At 40.6% G+C, this 19,288-nt stretch overlaps 1 protein-coding gene across 1 annotated transcript in view; it reads right to left on the bottom strand.

Moving 5' to 3' along the window:
- LOC136873678 (synaptotagmin-15-like) overlaps positions 1–19,288 on the bottom strand; it is a 451,745-nt gene that overhangs the window by 52,402 nt on the left and 380,055 nt on the right. The window lies entirely within an intron of this gene.

The following is a 19,288-nucleotide window of genomic DNA, read 5'->3' as shown; positions in this document are numbered from 1 at the left end:
CATCACTCATATCTTGTATATTTTTACCGTCCCGGCTATTATAACAGATATATTCATGAATTTCCATTTTTTTTACAAGTCCATTTCAACGCCGAAAAACGAGAAAATAGGTGAACAGGATTTAATTAAAATCGGTATGTAAAGTCAGGAAGATGGCACTACAATTTAGGCTATAATAATTTTATTCATGTTGGATAAAATGGTAGTTTGGGGGAAGGCGCGTAAAATTTAGTTTTTAAGTACCTATGTAACTGGTCCTATTGAAAAGTACTACACAACGAAAGTTGTAGAGATAACATTTCCGGTCATTTATATCTTATATCGTTCTATCGTACCAACTATGAATAATGATGAATTTAGACTTTTGTTGCATATGTCATATCAACGCTGAGCATTGCTTACATGGAAATATTGTTCTGTAGCGTTAACTGGCGACAGGTTTCGTCACGATTGTCTTATAGTATAAAATTGCGTGGTCATCGGTTCATATCGGCAAGGAAAAATCATAAAGAAACAATAGCTTGAAGAATACGACATGAGGGAGTGATGAAAGAAGGAAGGACTCCCTTTTCATTAGATGCTCTAATGTCACAGCAACTAGATAAAACTAAATGCGAATGCTTACAATATCGAAAGCTCATGAAACTGATCAACAATAACATTTCATCGATCTTTGTTGTGTTCTGTCTCCTTTGCTACCACTCATCTCCGATAGATGGCATTATTGCTGCGCCCCGACTAAAACGGCTCGCCTGAATACTGGTGGCAAGTATCTTTGCACATGCTATTCGTCAGCGAAGGGCACTACAACTAGTATAGTATAAGATCGTCGTTACCCGTGCAAAAATCTCTGTATGATAATGTTGTGGGAGATACACTGACCAGCAGCACATACATCATCCAGAGCGAATTCTTTACTCGCACAATATTGAACCTTAGATGGCAGAAACTTACCGGCCAATGTTCTAAGCAGTAAAATTTCAACAGCGGCTTTTGCAGACGAAAAGAAAATCTTTATATATATAGATATATTAATTGGCTATACGTCTCACCGGCACAGATAGGTGTTATGGCGACGATGGGATAGGAAACGTCTAGAAGTAGGATGGAGGCGGCCGTGGCCTTATTTAAGGTAATATTTCATTATGCCTCAATCAATCAATCAATCAATCAATCAATCAATCAATCAATCAATCAATCAATCAATCAATCAATCAATCAATCAATCAATCAATCAATCAATCAATCAATCAATCAATCAATCAATCAATCAATCAATCAATCAATCAATCAATCAATCAATCAATCAATCAATCAATCAATTGCCTGGTATAAAATAGGAAACCATGGAAAACCAACTTCAGCGCTACCGACAGTGGGGTTCGAACCCACTATCTCCCGAATGCAAGCTCACAGCAGCGAGCCCCTAACCGCAAGGCCACATGCTCAGTAAGACGACACTGATAGCGCACAGCCACTGCTTTCTACCCGGGTTCCTTTATACACTGACTGACAGACAGAGCAAATGCAACACCAAGAAGGAGTGGTTCGAAAGGGATGAAAGTTGGGGAAAAAACAGAGACGGCACGGACGAATAATTGATGTTTATTTCAAACCGATATGCAGGTTACACAATGCGCACGGCATCGACTCAGTAGGATGTAGGACCACCGCGAGCGGCGATGCACGCAGAAACACGTCGAGGTACAGAGTCAATAAGAGTGCGGATGGTGTCCTGAGGGATGGTTCTGCATTCTCCGTCAACCATTTGCCACAGTTGGTCGTCCGTACGAGGCTGGGGCAGAGTTTGCAAACGGCGTCCAATGAGATCCCACACGTGTTCGATTTGTGAGAGATCCGGAGAGTACGCTGGCCACGGAAGCATCTGTACACCTCGTAGAGTCTGTTGGGAGATGCGAGCAGTGTGTGGGCGGGCATTATCCTGCTGAAACAGAGCATTGGACAGCCCCTGAAGGTACGGGAGTGCCACCGGCCGCAGCACATGCTGCACGTAGCGGTGGGCATTTAACGTGCCTTGAATACGCACTAGAGGTGACGTGGAATCATACGCAATAGCGCCCCAAACCATGAAGCCGCGTTGTCTAGCGGTAGGGCGCTCCACAGTTACTGCCGGATTTGACCTTTCTCCACGCCGACGCCACACTCGTCTGCGGTGACTATCACTGACAGAACACAAGCGTGACTCATCGGAGAACACGACTTTCCGCCATTCCCTCATCCAAGTCGCTCTAGCCCGGCACCATTCCAGGCGTGCGCGTCTATGCTGCGGAGTCAATGGTAGTCTTCTGAGCGGACGCCGGGAGTGCAGGCCTCCTTCAACCAATCGACGGGAAATTGTTCTGGTCGATATTGGAACAGCCAGGGTGTCTTGCACATGCTGCAGAATGGCGGTTGACGTGGCGTGCGGGGCTGCCACCGCTTGGCGGCGGATGCGGCGATCCTCGCGTGCTGACGTCACTCGGGCTGCGCCTGGACCCCTCGCACGTGCCACATGTCTCTGCGCCAACCATCTTCCGCCACAGACGCTGCACCGGGGACACATCCCTATGGGTATCGGCTGCGATTTGACGAAGCGACCAACCTGCCCTTCTCAGCCCGATCACCATACCCCTCGTAAAGTCGTCTGTCTGCTGGAAATGCCTCCGTTGACGGCGGCCTGGCATTCTTAGCTATACACGTGTCCTGTGGCACACGACAACACGTTCTACAATGACTGTCGGCTGAGAAATCACGGTACGAAGTGGGCCATTCGCCAACGCCGTGTCCCATTTATCGTTCGCTACGTGCGCAGCACAGCGGCGCATTTCACATCATGAGCATACCTCAGTGACGTCAGTCTACCCTGCAATTGGCATGAAGTTCTGACCACTCCTTCTTGGTGTTGCATTTGCTCTGTCAGTCAGTGTATTTGGAAAGCACTCAGACATCATTGAGCCACCGTGGCTCAGGCGGTAGCGCACCGGCCTCTAACCTCTGGGCTCCGTGGTTCATATCCCAGTCATTCTATGTGAGATTTGTGCTGGACTACGCAGAGGTGGTTTTTCCGGGTACTCCGATTTTTCCTGTCATCTTTCACTCCAGCAACACTCTCCAATATAATTTCATTAAATCTCTCAGTCATCAATCATTGCCCCAGAGGAGTGCGACAGGCTTCGGCAGCCGGCAGAGTTCCTATCCTCGTCTCTAGATGGGACCTTCATTGAGTCCATTCCTCACCGGTTTGAAACAGGCTGCGGGGTTTCATTTTGATCTTCAAACGTCTCTGTTCCTTACGTTATAAAACCTATCAAAAATCCCATCAATACGATCAACTGAAATCTTCTCCCCTTTCTCGATACCCCTCCACTCCTAAAATTCCTTCTTACTCCACTTCCTTCTCAATGTGGTCCCTGTTTAAACAATATTGCACCAGTTAAGATTTTCTATAACACCAACACCATTACACAAATACTCACACCGAGTATTTTCTCTTCTGTTTTTTTTTCAAGTAATATTCTTAATATACCTACCAGCATTCATCGTATGGTAATTAGTTACTAATTTCACCTAGTACTATTTCGCTTTGTTCACCTCTGTGGTGTAATGGTTAGCGTGATTAACTGCCACCCCCGGAGGCCCGGGTTCGATTCCCGGTTCTGCCACGAAATTGGAAAAGTAGTACGAGGGCTGTAACTGGGTTCACTCAGCCTCGGGTGGTCAACAGGGTAGCGATGGGTTCGATTCCCACCTCAGCCATCCTGGAAGTTGTTTTCCGTGGTTTCCCACTTCTCCTCCAGGAAAATGCCGGGATGGTACCTAACTTAAGGCCACAGCCCCTTTCTTCCTTGTTGATCCCTTCCAATTTTCCCATTCCCTCGCAAGGCCCCTGTTCAGCATACCACGTGAGGCTGCCTGGGCGATGTATTGGTCCTCCTCCCCAGCTGTATCCCCAAACCCAATGTCTCATGCTCCAGGCCACTGCCCTTGAGGTGGTAGAGTTGGGATACCTCGCTGAGTCAGAGGGAAAAACCAACCCTGGAAAGTAAGCGGATTAAGAAAGAAAGAAGATAGAAAGAATGAAAGAAAGAATGAAAGGAAGACTATTACGCTATCATTTTTGATAATATAATGGCACCGCTATGAAAATAATATTATCATTATGCCTGAATGAATGAATGAATGAATGAACGAATGAATGAATGAATGAATGAATGAATGAATCAATCAATCAATCAATCAATCAATCAATCAATCAATCAATCAATCAATCAATCAATCAATCAATCAATCAATCAATCAATCAATCAATCAATCAATCAATCAATCAATCAATCAATCAATCAATCAATCAATCAATCATCTGCATTTAGGGCAGTCGTCCAGGTGGCGTATTGCATATCTGTTGTTTTCATAGTCTTTTCTAATTGCTAAGAATTTGGGAATTTATTGAACTTCTCCCTCGATAAATTATGCCAATCCTTAACTCCCCTTTCTATAAACGAATATTTGCCCCAATTTGTTCATTTGAATTAAAATTTCATCTTCATATTGTGATCTTTCCTAGTTTTGAAGACACCGCTCAAACGTATTCCTCTACTAATTCCACGCCTTCTCTCAACTGATAGCTCAGCTCGTAACATACCACTTAGTCGTGCAGCTCGTCTCCGTACTCCCAGGTTTTCCCAGCACCCAGGACAAATCGAGCTGCATTTCTTTGAATTTTTCCGGTTTCCGAAACAAGCAATCCTGATGAGGATCTTACCACAGACTTATACGCCCCATCCTTTACATCGTTACTATAATAATCATGAGTAGAGATCTGTACTGTATTTACAATACAATTTACGTGTTTACCCCATTTAAGATCTTTCATTATGTTAACATTTATGTACCTGCAGCGATCCCCATAAGGAACGTTCACCCCATCAACGCAGTAATTAAAACTGAGAAGACTTTTCATATTAGTGAAACTCACAACCTGGCTTTTAACTCCGTGTATCTCCATACCATTGCCTGCTCACATTTGCAGTTGCTCACAATATTTATTACTCTATAAAAGTAGAAAAGAAACCTAGGGCTCAGAGAGAGATATATTTTCATCTTTTTTGTGAGTCAACATCTTTGGCAAACCCCAGTCGGGAACTGGTATTACATTTCTAGACTCCTCTATTTTATATTTTCCATCTGCCCTCTGTTAGTCAACTGTTCTTCTCCTCCGACCCCGACGGCGTTAAACTTACAATGGATACGACGTGGTTCACTCTTATGCCTTTTCGGACCTCTTCCTATATACCTATTATTACCGTGAAGACAATCTGGTAATTCCACTGTTCTTGCTTTTAAAATAACCAGCACCATCAATACAAGCGATAATTTAAAATACTATCCCGCAACACACTGATTAAAAAAAGTGGTACATGTTTTGCGGGCCAGTATTAGCAAACGCACAGACTGCATTTGACAGCTTGACTAAGGATATTGAACGTTGCGGAGCTCGCATGGAGTCGTGTCTGGGCATGGCAATATCTTACTAGAGGGAGCTTATGCGTCGAAGAAATTGGATTATATATTATTCTTTCGCTCTCTTTCCACCTTAAGTGCATCATGCAATAACTAGCATCACCAGGACCGTGAGTATCTGGCAAATAGGAAGAAGTGTTCGATCTACTTTGATTTGATAATTTCTACGTTATCCTCTCACTGCCACACTAAGTGGTAAAAGAAACTGATTGTCCATAATATGTCATGAAGTAACTTGTAAAATAGTCCTCAACAGACAGACAAATGAATTATTTGATTAGCAGGTCATTCCGGTGCTTGAATATTTGGAGGATATTAAGACCTGGGTAGATTTTGTAACTCAAGTATTAATGAAGAGAGCTGCAGAAGACACGAACCTTTGCTAGCAGCGACAAGATAGGAATTGATTGACTGATATCTTAAAGGGGGACCTACACCTTTGAACATAGAAATATGGGGCGTGTTAAACTTATTTTTCCGCAGCAATCGAAATGAATACTAAAAGGAAATTTAGTATGACAAACACAGTATTCTTTAATAACATGCCTCCATATTTAGAAATAATATAAACCTATGCCATTATATATAATTTTTCAAAATAGCGGTGTATCATGGCCACAATTTTCCGTTTCCCTGATAATTTCCAAACACATGAATATTTTTCTATGTTTCTTTTTTTATTATCATTAGTAATGTTATATATACAATATGTACTAGAATCACTGAAGTCCATCAAGTATAAATATCTTTTTCATTGAGTTATTTTCAAATAGTAAATTTTTTCATTAATTTAAATTGGATTTTTTAAAATTAATTAATGAAGCTAGCTCAATAATTCTATTATATCTTCTTCTTCTCTTCTATGAAATATACATGCCAAAAATCATCTTAAAAACTTTCAGAGTTATCAGGGAAAAGGTTCTGAAAGACAAAATTTACGGGAAACGAGCAACGAACTTACCGATAAAGGGCTTGCTTGGATGACAGGGCTTCATGTTCTTGGTCATAACTCCAAAAGTATTGGAGATAATAACAACAATTTTGCACTGTTATAAAGAGAAAAGTGCAATTTTAAACGAAATAAATAAATAAATTGAAAAATCGCATTAATGTTCGGTCAAAGGTGTTGGCCCCCTTAATACAATCCATAGCATGATTTGTTATCATTTGAATAAAAGTTAAAACGTCGAATTTTGGGGACGGTTACTTCTTAATTTTTCCTCATAAAAACAATCACGTTTTTGTTATCACCATCATCATAATCACGCTTCTGTTTGTCAGTCAGTAATAGGATAGAATGCAAACTTACTAAAGCGAGTAACAATTTGACACAACTACAAAACTGCCTGTACAACGGTTATGCTAAAAGTTTTGTATAAGTTAAATATTAGGGGTACGGCCCACAGAACCCCTTGAATGTATGTTACTCTCGCTACCGAACATCGTGGAAGAAAGGGCTAGACGACACTTCCTGGTAACCAAACAAGTTACAAAATTACCACATTAGTTTGCAGCCCAAATATCCGGCGTCTTAACATCATCATCATCACAATCAATTTGTATTTTCTTTTACGAAGTTATTAGCCCTATTTTGACAGAATACACGGAGATAAGTACAAATAGCCTTACGGAATGTGGGGATGTATGTCAGCAATTCATAAAACGGGAATTAAAAAAAATAGCAAATTGTTTTCCGAGGGAGGAGGTTGAAGTAGGGTGGATGTTTGTATTGAAGGTAGTAAGTTCGTTTGCCTCTTGACTTATACTACCCGCTGTACCATGCTTCAGCTGCTATGCATGCGTAATATGTATGAAAACGTTCTACGAACAAGAACGTTTTCACACTGGAAAATATTGGAATGTGTGTCAGCAAAGCCGTAAGGTTTTTATCGTTAAATAAGCACTACCTCTGCTACAAACATCATATTTTCAACTTCATATTTTTATTTTTGAAGTAAGATATTATTTTGACGTCAAATGCTACTAATAACCAGCAGAAAAAATATTTTCCTTATCTCACAGACACCCTGGTAAACCATCGTTTAGTTACGGGAGAGTAAATTGTCACAGTTCATTAATAAAAATTAGTACATGTATCCGAACTTTTGGTAGTCAAACGGACTCGTGAAAATGAAAATCCTCACTTGTTTCCAGTCATTCGACCTGGTCAGAAATGGAAGGAATGAAGGCCTCAACTAGCGGCGAGGATAGGAACTGTGCCGGTTGCCGAAGCCTGTCGCACTACTCTGGGGTATTGATTAATGACTGGCAGATGAAATGAAATGATATTGGAGAGTGTTGCTGGAATGAAAGATGACAGGGAAAATCGGAGTTCCAGGAGAAACCCTGACCTGACTCCGCTTTGTCCAGCACAACTCTCACATGGATTGACGAGAATTTGAACTATGGAATCCGGCGGTGAGAGGCCGGCGTCCTTCCACCTCAGCCACGGAGGCTCAAAGGGCTCGTGTCTGTGTTAATTTTCGCCGTGCACCACAGGATTATATTTGATTCACACAACATGCAGTAGAAAAGCTAAGACAATAAGATGATCTTCAAAATACTTCGTTATGACGATTGATGTAAGAATGATTGTAAATGATGAAACGATAAATATAATTCCGCTAAGTAGTATAATACAGGGATTCTGGCGCCTCCTCCCGCGGGAAATTTGAATTATGGCGGGAAATTTGAATTTTGGCAGGAAATTTGAATTCTGGCGGGAATTTTGAATTTTGGCGGGAGATTTAAATTTGTAAACAAAGCCACGTGCTTTTTGACAGCTGTCATCGACAACAACGCATCGCTAACCTCACTGCTGCCATCTTGACGTGCCTAAACCTCAGTAGTGCCAACTTAACCTAACTAGCGCGAGGTGAACAAAGCCACGTGTTTCTTGACAGCCACGTGCTTTTTGACAGATAACAACGCATCGCTAACCTCAGTACTGCCATCTTGACGGGCCTAAACCTCAGTAGTGCCAACTTAACCTAACTAGAGCGAGATAAAGGAAGCCACGTGCTTTTTGACAGCCACGTGCTTTTTGACAGACAACAACGCATCGCTAACCTCAGTACTGCCATCTTGATGGGCCTAAACCTCAGTAGTACCAACTTAACCTAACTAGCGCGTGGTAAACAAAGCCACGTGCTTTTTTGACAGCTGTCATCCGCCATCTTTAAACTACAGAGCACTGTGCTGCCCTCTTTATCGTAGTAGATGTAAAATTCGTCACCTGTCATCGGCAGTGCTGCCATCTTGGCGGGCCTAAACCTTAGTGCTACCAACTTAACCTCACTAGCGTGAGATAAACAAATCCACGTGCAGCTGTCATCCGCCATCTTTAATCCAGAGAGCACCATGCTGCCCTCTTTAACTACTTACCTTTGAAATGTGGTGCGTCACAGCTGTCATCCGCCATCTTGAATCGCAAACCTCAGTGCTGCACTCTTTAGTTTGGAATGTGGTGGCGGCAAATTCTTTATGCTCTTGTTTGGAAACAAAGCCACGTGCAGCTGTCATCCGCCATCTTTAATCTAGAGAGCAGAGTGCAGCCCTATTTGGCTACTTACCTTTGAAATGTGGTACTTCACAGCTGTCATCCGCCATCTTGCATCGCAAACCTCAGTGCTGCACTCTTTAGTTTGAAATGTAGTGGCGGCAAATTCCACGTGCTCTTGTTTGGAAACAAAGCCACGTGCAGCTGTCAACCACCATCTTTAATCCAGAGAGCACCGTGCTGCCCTCTTTAGCTACTTACCTTTGAAATGTGGTACGTCATGGCTGTCATCCGCCATCTTGCATCGCGAACCTCAGTGCTGCACTCTTTAGCTAGATACCTTTGAAATGTAGTGGCGGCAATTTGAAAAATTCTTTATGCTCCTGTTTGGAAACAAAGCCACGTGCAGCTATCATCCGCCATCTTTAATCTAGAGAGCACCGTGCTGCCCTCTATGTGGTGGTGGTAAATTCTACACGCTTTACAAACCCATGTGCTTTTCTGACAGTTGTCAACCGCCAGAGAGCACCGTGCTGCCCTCTTTGTGCCGGTGACAAATTCTACGTGCTTTTTGACAGCTGTCATCCGCCATCTTGCATCACAAACATCAGTGCGGTACTCTTTAGCTAGATACCTTTGAAATGTGGTGGCGGCAAATTCCACGTGCTCTTGTTTAGTAAACAAAGCCACGTGCTTTTTTGACAGCTGTCGTCCGCCATCTTTAATCAATAGAGCACTGCGCTGCGGGTAATTTCGTCAGCTGTCATCCGCCATCTTTAATCCACAGAGCACCGTGCTGCTCTCTGTAGTAGCGGGTAATTTGAAAAGTTCTGTTAGCTGTCATCCGCCATCTTTAATCAAGAGAGCACCGTGCTGCCATCTTTAGCTAGATACCTTTGAACTGTGGTGGCGGCAAATTCCACGTGCTCTTGTACAGTAAACAAACTCACGCGCTTTTTGTCAGCTGTCATCCGCCATCTTACATCGCAAACCTCAGTGCTACACTCTTTAGTTGAAAAATGGTGGCGGATAATTTAAAAAGAAAAATTCTACAGCAGCCATCTCTCGACGCTAATTGCACAAGATGGTGGCTATACATGACTCCTTAAAGGTGCTTATGCGAGATGATCGCTATACATAGTTTCTTATGAGACGCCCTTGGGATGCTTGCGCAAGATGGCGGTTATATAAGGCTCCTTATGAGACACCCTAGGGATGCTTGCGCAAGATGGTGGTTGCTCTTGTGAGGCGGCTTAAGGATCCTTGCACAAGATGGCTAGAGACGCCCCCACCCCTAAGGATGCTTGCGCAAGATGGCGGACGCAAGATGGCGGTTATACATAGCTCCTTATGAGACAGCCAGTACTCGATACAACATGTGATCAGAACATTGATTGATGTGTTCAGAACACAAAATAAGTGATGAAGACTAGAATCGAACACTGAAATCGATGTCGTTAACTTCAACATGTGATTAAAACATTGTTTGGTGTGTTCAGAACACTACATAAGTAGAATCGAACGCTGTACAACATGTTAGGGGATACCTTTGTTCTAAGAAGATCAGATTGAAACATAACAAGACTAGAATTGAACACTGCACTCGATGTCGTTAACCTTAACATGTGAACAGAACATTGATTGATGTGTTCAGATCACTAAACAAGTAGAACCGAACACGTAACAACATGTTAGGGGATACCTTTGTTCTAAGAAAATTAGATTGAAACATAACAAGACTAGAATCGAACACTGCACTCGATGTCGTTAACCTTAACATGTGATCAGAACATTGATTGATGTGTTCAGATCACTACACAAGTAGAACCGAACACTGTACAACATGTTAGGGGATACCTTTGTTCTAAGAAGATCAGATTGAAACATAACAAGACTAGAATTGAACACTGCACTCGATACAACATGTGATCAGAACATTGATTGATGTGTTCAGATCACTAAACAAGTAGAACCGAACACTGTACAACATGTTAGGGGATACCTTTGTTCTAAGAAAATTAGATTGAAACATAACAAGACTAGAATCGAACACTGCACTCGATGTCGTTAACCTTAACATGTGATCCGATACAACATGTTAGGGGATACCTTTGTTCTAAGAAAATTAGATTGAAGCATAGCAAGACTATAATCGAACACTGTAAGAACATTGTTTGATGTGTTCAGAGCAAAAGTACAACTTCAATGATTTACCTAGTGTAAAACACATACTGTGCACATATCGCATAGCTATCTCGCCTATCACTTGCCTCGTATGAAAATCAAAAACACACTGTGCACATATCGCATAGCTAACTCGGCAACACTTCAAATGATTTGCTTAGTACGAAAATAAAAAAAATCTATACCGCGTAGCTAACTCGTTCATCGCACCGCTAAGACGCTTAGTAATTGCAAATACACTGATATATGTCATACGAAAATCAAGAAAGCACACTGCGTAGCCAACTCGCTCGGGTCACTCGCTTAGTAATTGCAACACGACTAGAACACTGATACACACACGGATAAGAATGTTGCGAGATACTACATACTTACATGTTAAAAAAATATTGGGGGTGAAAGGTCATAAATTATATGTACACATGTTGTCTCCTCCAAGTTGTAAGACGAAATAGACGCAGTACTGCGAGTTTCCGCTCTAGCTGGCGAACGGAAGTAGCATGATATCTCAGCAAAAAAAAAAAAAAAAATACGCGTGAGCTTTCATACATGCGAGTCAGACACAATGATGGATACCGCGATTCAAATCCTGGCAACTTATGCCGTCAGGAAGGGCATCCGGCGAGCATCTAGCTGTAAATCCCCGATTCTCATGTTAGAAAGGGCAACTTGTTGTAAACATTCTTAATCCCAGTTCTTTGACGTCAGGAAGGGCAACCGGTCGAAAACAATAGTGTATGATGTAAGAGGCTAGATACTGCTAGTTTTGCGTCAGGAAGGACAACTAGTCTTAAGAACAAATTCTTGCGATTAAAAATCTTAGTTTTTCGTCAGGAAGGGCATCCGGCTGTAAAACAATAGTTCGTGATACAGCGATTTAAAATCTAAGAAGTGCATCTAGCTGTAAAACCCCGATTCTCGTGTTAGAAGTTGTAAAAGAGATTCTTAATCCAAGTTCTTTGACGTCAGGAAGGGCAACCGGTCGAAAACAATAGTGTATGATGTAAGAGGCTAGATACTGCCAGTTTTGCGTCAGGAAGGGCAACTAGTCTTAAAACAAATTCTTGCGATTTAAAATCTTAGTTTTGCGTCAGGAAGGGCATCCGGCTGTAAAACAATAGTTCGTGATAGAGCGATTTAAAATCTAAGAAGTGCATCTAGCTGTAAAATCCCGATTCTCGTGTTAGAAGTTGTAAAAGAGATTCTTAATCCAAGTTCTTTGACGTCAGGAAGGGCAACCGGTCGAAAACAATAGTGTGTTCCTTTCATACTGCGGTTCCATAGCCCGGCTACTCTAAAACATGGGCAGTCTGACTGCCTCAGGGATTCTAAAGATATTAAACTTATCTAAACATTTTGCTACAAAGCAAAATTTAGCCATACAAATGATGAATTGTCGCACACTGAAGTTAAATGTAATGTACGTTATTGAATATTGAATACTCCACGGATGGAAGTGTCATTCGAACGTTTAAATAATTGAACATTTCTAACCTACTCTGAAGTTAGTTCAGGGAATTATTGTCTTCATGATACGTCATAATGAGTAAGAAATAAAAAGCCTGATGAACTGAATCTACATAATACTGGTCCAAGTTTCAAGTTTCATATTAAATCACGAAATAACTTCTCATCCATAATAATAATAATAATAATAATAATAATAATAATAATAATAATAATAATCATAATAATAATAATAATAGAGCGATGGGTTTCGAATCTCCCCCTTTCATATCTGTTTGGTCAGCTCCACCTTCTGTAAACAGTATGAGCTACCTCTCCTTGCTATACTGTGGTTATTACACCTCCACCACCTAACTGATGGTCTCGCATACTACGCTATCTAGGCATTGAATTATACTGTTTTCTTCCTTTTCCCATAGATGGCTCTGAAGTAAAGGGATGATATTTCTCTCTATTGAGTAATAGCTTACCATAGGTTTGCCTCATTTCTTCATAGCAACAAGTCACGCTTCCCCTTAGTTACCAATAAGATCCCTTCCCTGGGTCTATATAAACTGAGACAGTTGCTCCTGGAACTTTGTCTTGGAATCGTCGTTTGGGGTTAGAAGGACTTGCTGTGATTCAGTGTTTTAAAAGGGAATGATGGGAGGCCTTTCATTTTCTTAGCGTGTGAATTCATAGGCGGTGCTTCATTTTATGGAATGTAAGGTGGTGCCTGAGCGTACCCTTGAAAATCCTTCTGCAATTTGATTATACAATGACTAGTTTTCAAAATTGGTTGTCACCTTTCAGAAGTTAATTATCCTAGTCACTCTGTAGTATGGATTAGCCACTGCTTCACAGGCGTTCTGCCGCTTAGGTTTTAACCAGCTTTATTTCTAATAAAATAGCCTAGTTGCACCGGCACCCTAGCCTTTTGTGATTTACGGCTTATTAAACTACCTCTTTCTAGTTTCTATTTTTTAAAATTCTTATGGCCGTTGAGCACGTGTTTGCGCCCCTGTAATATAGATCTGTCAGCCGTGAAAGTTAAAAAGGACCAGTGTGGTTTATTTTAAACTGTCAGTGCATTCTGGAACCCTTCCGGTTCTTTTCTTATTCTCGAAGTTTGGCCGTGCGGAAACAGAAGCCCTGTGCTTCCTGTGGTTTCCTTTTCTTTCGTGAATTACCTCCCTTGTGAGTTTAAGTACCTTCCAAGGTTTTTCTATTATGTGAAATTCAATGGCCTTCTCTTTCGATTTGTTTTACATTGTTCAGAACTATCTGGTACCGGTACTATATCTATTAGTTAAATGTTAGAGACGTGTCGCCCTGTATTAATTAGAAGCCTAAAATGCTTCATCCTGTTAACTGTTATTAAACAGAAGCCTAAAAGATTTATCTTGTTAATTGGGCTTGGTCCGTGCTGAGTTTTGAACACTGATAGCTCAAAACTATTATTTATCTTATTATAGTTTATTAACTTAATGTTTTTGTATTTATATGTTTGAAAGCAAGAAAAAAAAAAAAAGAAAACCTAAACCTTGAAATAAAATTAAGGTGAATCTTATAATACTTGTGCTTTCTGTGTCCAGATCCAGGCCCGCACCCTTTTGTCTCTGCTACCCGGTATTACCCCGAACGATAATAATAATAATAATAATAATAATAATAATAATAATAATAATATAGGTTTTCACGTCCCACTAATAACTTTTACGGTTTTCGGATATCCGAGTGCCAGAATTTTGTCCCGCAGAAATTATTTTACGTGCCAGTATACTGTACCATACTGACAGGAGGCTGACATATTTGAGCCTTCAAATATCACCGGCCTGAGCCAGGATCGAACTGCGAACTTGAGCTCACGTCAGAAGACCGACGCTCTACCGCCTGAGCTACTAATCCTTGTAATAATAATAATAACAACAATAATAATAATAATAATAATAATAATAATAATAATAATAATAATAATAATAATAATAATAATAATAATAATAATAATAATAATAATAATAATAATAATAATGGCTTTAAATCCCACTAACTACATTTACAGTTCTAGAAGACGCCGAGGTGCCGGAATTTTTCCCTTAGGAGTTTGTTATGTGCCACTAAATCTACCGACTTGAGGCTGAAGAATTTCAGCAGCTTAAAATGCCACTGGACTGAACGAAGATCGAACCTGCCACGTTGGGGGTCAGAAGGCGAGCGCCTCAAGCCCTTCAATGAGTAGGCTCCTAACTACAGTATGTTATGCAGCCGAATGGACAAGGAATATTTACAGTCGGTCACAAAATTAATGAGCTCATTAAGTTTTTCGCAGGTAGACTTCTCTCAGAAACAATTTAACCTATAGATATAATGTTTGTTGTGGATATCCACAGGTTTTGTATTTACATGAGACGTGTATTAATGATAATTCAAATTAAATGTGATAAAACATTAAATGTGAGGAACAGGTAATACCATGAGCTAATTTTTTGAGTGAATATAGTCTACCATGCGGTTGGGAACACTCTAATACACATCTATGGGACCGACATCTATTTATATTCCTGTATTTTGTTTGTTTGTTCGTTTGTTTGTTTGTTTGTTTGTTTGCTTGGAGCATGTTACTATAAGAAAGTGAATCACCGGCAATAACCAGCACAAGAGAAAATTTAATACAGGAACTCCGTTTAATTTGGACCTGCGTGTAATTTGGACCGATAATATTTTTGGTATGTACAAGTTTGGTCACCCCTGTCTGAAGCACAGTCAGCAAGAAAGCCGAGGGTAGCTTTCTTCCTGGAAGTTGTTTTGTTAATGAATTAAGGTTGAAGGGGGAAGAGGAAAACAATGTTAATACTAACATTCCTTGTAAGCTGGTACGGTGACAAGTATGATGTGAAGTAGTTATTTCAACAAGAAGGTATTTAGCATTTACAAGTACTGATGAAATAAATTTTAACATAGTTTCATTCATAAACTTTAAATACTTTGCATATTATTTAGCTTTTCATTAAATCTTTGTTAGGTGTGTAATTTGTACTGCCCGAGGGCCGTTGCAACAATTGTAATAACCATGTTTCTTCGTAGTTTTACAGGTGATTATAAAATAACTTTTTTTAAATTTGAGTCCAGCCCCGCGGTATAGGGGTAGCGTGCGTGATTCTTACTCGGAGCTCGGATTCGATTCCAACCAGGTCAAGAATTTTTACCTTGATCTGATGGCTGGTTCGAGGTCCATTCAGCCTACGTGATTACAGATGAGGAGTTGTCTGAAGGCACTGTATGCCAAAAATAATACGATGACGTTTGGGTTCAGTGCAATAGTTGAAAAAAGTGGGCTCCTTAAAATGGCGCCGAAATTCAGGATGAATTGTTTTATCATTGTCCTACACGCCGAAAGTGACGACCACAATTCATAGTGTCATACTGTATTGCTTAGTATTTCATAATAAATGCTGTTTAGATATACCACCCCAAATTACACGATCACCTGGTTCAAGTTACATGCTATCGGTCGTATTACACGATAACAAATTTTTGAATAAATATTACTTTTAAACAAATCCTAAATATTATTGAATTTCACCAAATCATTTGATATACTGTACTAATTATCGTGTAAAATATTTGAGAAATTTTCATTAAGGACAATAGTGTTATGGGCGTTTAAAGTTAAGTGGTCCAAATTACACGAACTTCCCCTGTAATCTTTTGAAATATGGCGTTATAGAATTATAATGAAAGTGACATGGGTACATTGGATCGACCTACTGAATCAAGCTGCTGAGAGCATAACGATTGCCTGACATTTGACCAGAAGAACAGGCAGACTGATAAGCTCATCCAGAGACACCCAGGACTAGGTCTCTTAATTTTCGAAGGAAGTGAAGGAGGCTTAGGGGTTAAGATTGGTACAGGTAGATTAAGGCAAACAGATGTGGGATGTAAATGTTAAAAATAAATGAGAAATAAGTCTTCACTTCTCCTTCAAAAAACCAAAATCATGACAGACAACAAGCACCCACATAAGTACCTCAAAGTCCAACAACAAAAGACAAATAGTAAAAGAATTAAAATATGTCGGAGAATGGATTAGTTGGAATGCTGTGGAATGCAAATCAATGGGATCGAGGAAAAATAAACTTGAACTGGCCTTCCAACTAACAAAATATAGATACAACAAGAATCCATTTAATGGGTGACCAAAATTAAACAATATATAACAGTGATTAAACCAGAAGCACTATATGCAGCTGAAGCGCTAAACATGAATTTCATAGGCCAGATAGGTCTATGGCGACGATGGGATAGGAAAGGCTAGGAGTTGGAAGGAAGCGACCGTGGCCTTACGTAAGGTACAGCCCCAGCATTTACCTGGTGTGAAAATGGGAAACCACGGAAAACCATCTTCAGGGCTGTCGAAAGTGGGATTCGAACCCACTATCTTCCGGATGCAAGCTCACAGCCGTCCGCGCCAACTCGCCCGGTTGTCAGTAATTTTCATGACGTTGACCTATGAATAGGTTTGAATTTACCTAATCGTTAACAACGCTAGTAATTTCCAGGGATGAGTATAAAAGCTATATTCTTAGGTGAAATCACTGGAGGTGGTTACTGTCAGAAATTCTATCGTGTATTTTAGAGGTGTCTGTATACATGTACATTTAAATCTACGATGATTGTAATAAACACCAATCGGAGTCCACTTTATAAGCGCCTTTTAATGTCATAATTAGAAAGACAATCCACACTTTTTTCCGAAAATTGTTTCTAAATTGTCATTACAATTTTTGAAAGAACTGAGGATTTATATTGCGAAAATGAGTTTATCCTTTTGAGATGCTACAGAATATGTAGGAAGTTTGTGTACTGAATATGCCTTAGAAACAGTTCTTGTCAATTTCTCATGATATTTAATCATTCTTACTCCGTATTCTCTAGTCTTTCACCTACATCAGTGGCTCAGTCAGTTAGCCGTAGTACTTCTGCTCCCAAGATAGCTGGTTCGAACACATCATGACAAACAACAAACAACCACATAAGTTCCTCAAAGTCCAAGAACAAAAGATTGAAATAGTAAAAGAATTAAAATATCTCGGAGAATTGATTAGTTGAAACGCTGTGGAATGCAAAGCGATGGAATCCAGGAAATATAAACTTGAACTGGCCTTCCGACTAACAATATATACATACAACAAGAATCCATTTCATGGGTGTCCAAAATTAAACCATATAAAACAGTGATTAAACCAGAAGCACTATACGCAGCGGAAACACTAAACATGAGTTTCAAAGGCCAGATGGAGAAACTCGTGTTAAAAGACAGGACAACTTTAAGAAATATCATAGCACCAAAATTTCTGGATAATAACATAATATACTGTGACCGTATCGGCACAATTAATAGTTATTTCAAGGTGATATGCTTGGTAAGGAAGCAGGCAGCAAGCTCTCTTTGTGTAGATGTTGGGAGTATCATCAAGTTGTGCAATACGAAGCCCGCCAGAGAGGCGCCTTCACCCGCCCACTGGGTGGCTTAAAGAATCCCCGAACTAGGCATACGTTATAGAAGAAGCAGGAGAAGAACACTATTTAGCGACTCCATATTGGAAAACATATGCCAGTGTACAGCGATGCCAAAGCGATCGGGCAAGATTTAATGCATTTTCGGCATAAATAAGGCTTAATTAACAATATTGCACCCGTTAGAGTAGTGTGCTGAAGTTTGGTGGAATTATAAAGTCAGGAGTTCTGGTAGAAAATACTCTCCAAGCGAAAGGCGTTGGTAAACAACTTATATAACACTCATAGCGTACGGACGCCTAGTGGAAAACCAGATGCCTTCGGGGATTCCCTACTTCCCCTCCAAGATGATAAATTAATTACGGCAGATCCGCCGAACATATCCAATTCCGCATGGCATAGCGTACTTGTGCATAACCAAGTCACACAGTCTAGCGTATTGCTAATTTCGACAGGCTGGTTTATCCAGGAGCAGTCGAAATAAGAGTGGGGATGAAGTCACTAAACCGCCCCTACTGCCGGGGCTAGTATAAGTTTTTGCACTTCCAGGGAGCTTCAGCATTCGTTGAGGAGCTTTCGACGGGAAACGACGGTCGGTTCGCTATCGGATTACCGCTCCTTTGTATACTATGTGAACAAAGCGGGGGGTGAAATCTTTCACTCTTTTTTCGTTTATAATTTGTGATAGGCAACAGAAGACTACGGTAATGAGATGTACTTTAGATCTCGGTTGCGAAGTAGACTAAGACTTCGTGAAATATGAAGTAGGGTTTTGTATAGCAACAATTACTGGATAGTACGCAGAATTTCTGTGGGAGAACATAGATCTGTATAAATCCGCGCTGTTTCTGAACAAAGCGCAGGTCAGATTATTAACTGAGTAACAGGCAGTGAGAAGTGTTCCTGAACTATCAGAACATACAAAAGATAGGGATAGAAAATTCTGCATCATGCGGATGCTGGGAGCGCCCGGCTTAACAGTGTAATAGACCAGCTGAAAGTAGCCGATATATTCATCTCCATGTAACTGGCAGTGGGTAGAAAAAGAAGTAATAGGAGTGAACGGTAACACGTGTGCAAGAAATTGATAAATTGTGTAAATTACAATCTAATTTCAGT

Source organism: Anabrus simplex, chromosome 1, assembly GCF_040414725.1.
Source record: "Anabrus simplex isolate iqAnaSimp1 chromosome 1, ASM4041472v1, whole genome shotgun sequence".
NCBI classification, from domain to species: domain Eukaryota; kingdom Metazoa; phylum Arthropoda; class Insecta; order Orthoptera; family Tettigoniidae; genus Anabrus; species Anabrus simplex.
Note: the sequence above shows the minus strand (reverse complement) of the source record. Positions and strands in the feature narration are given on the sequence as shown.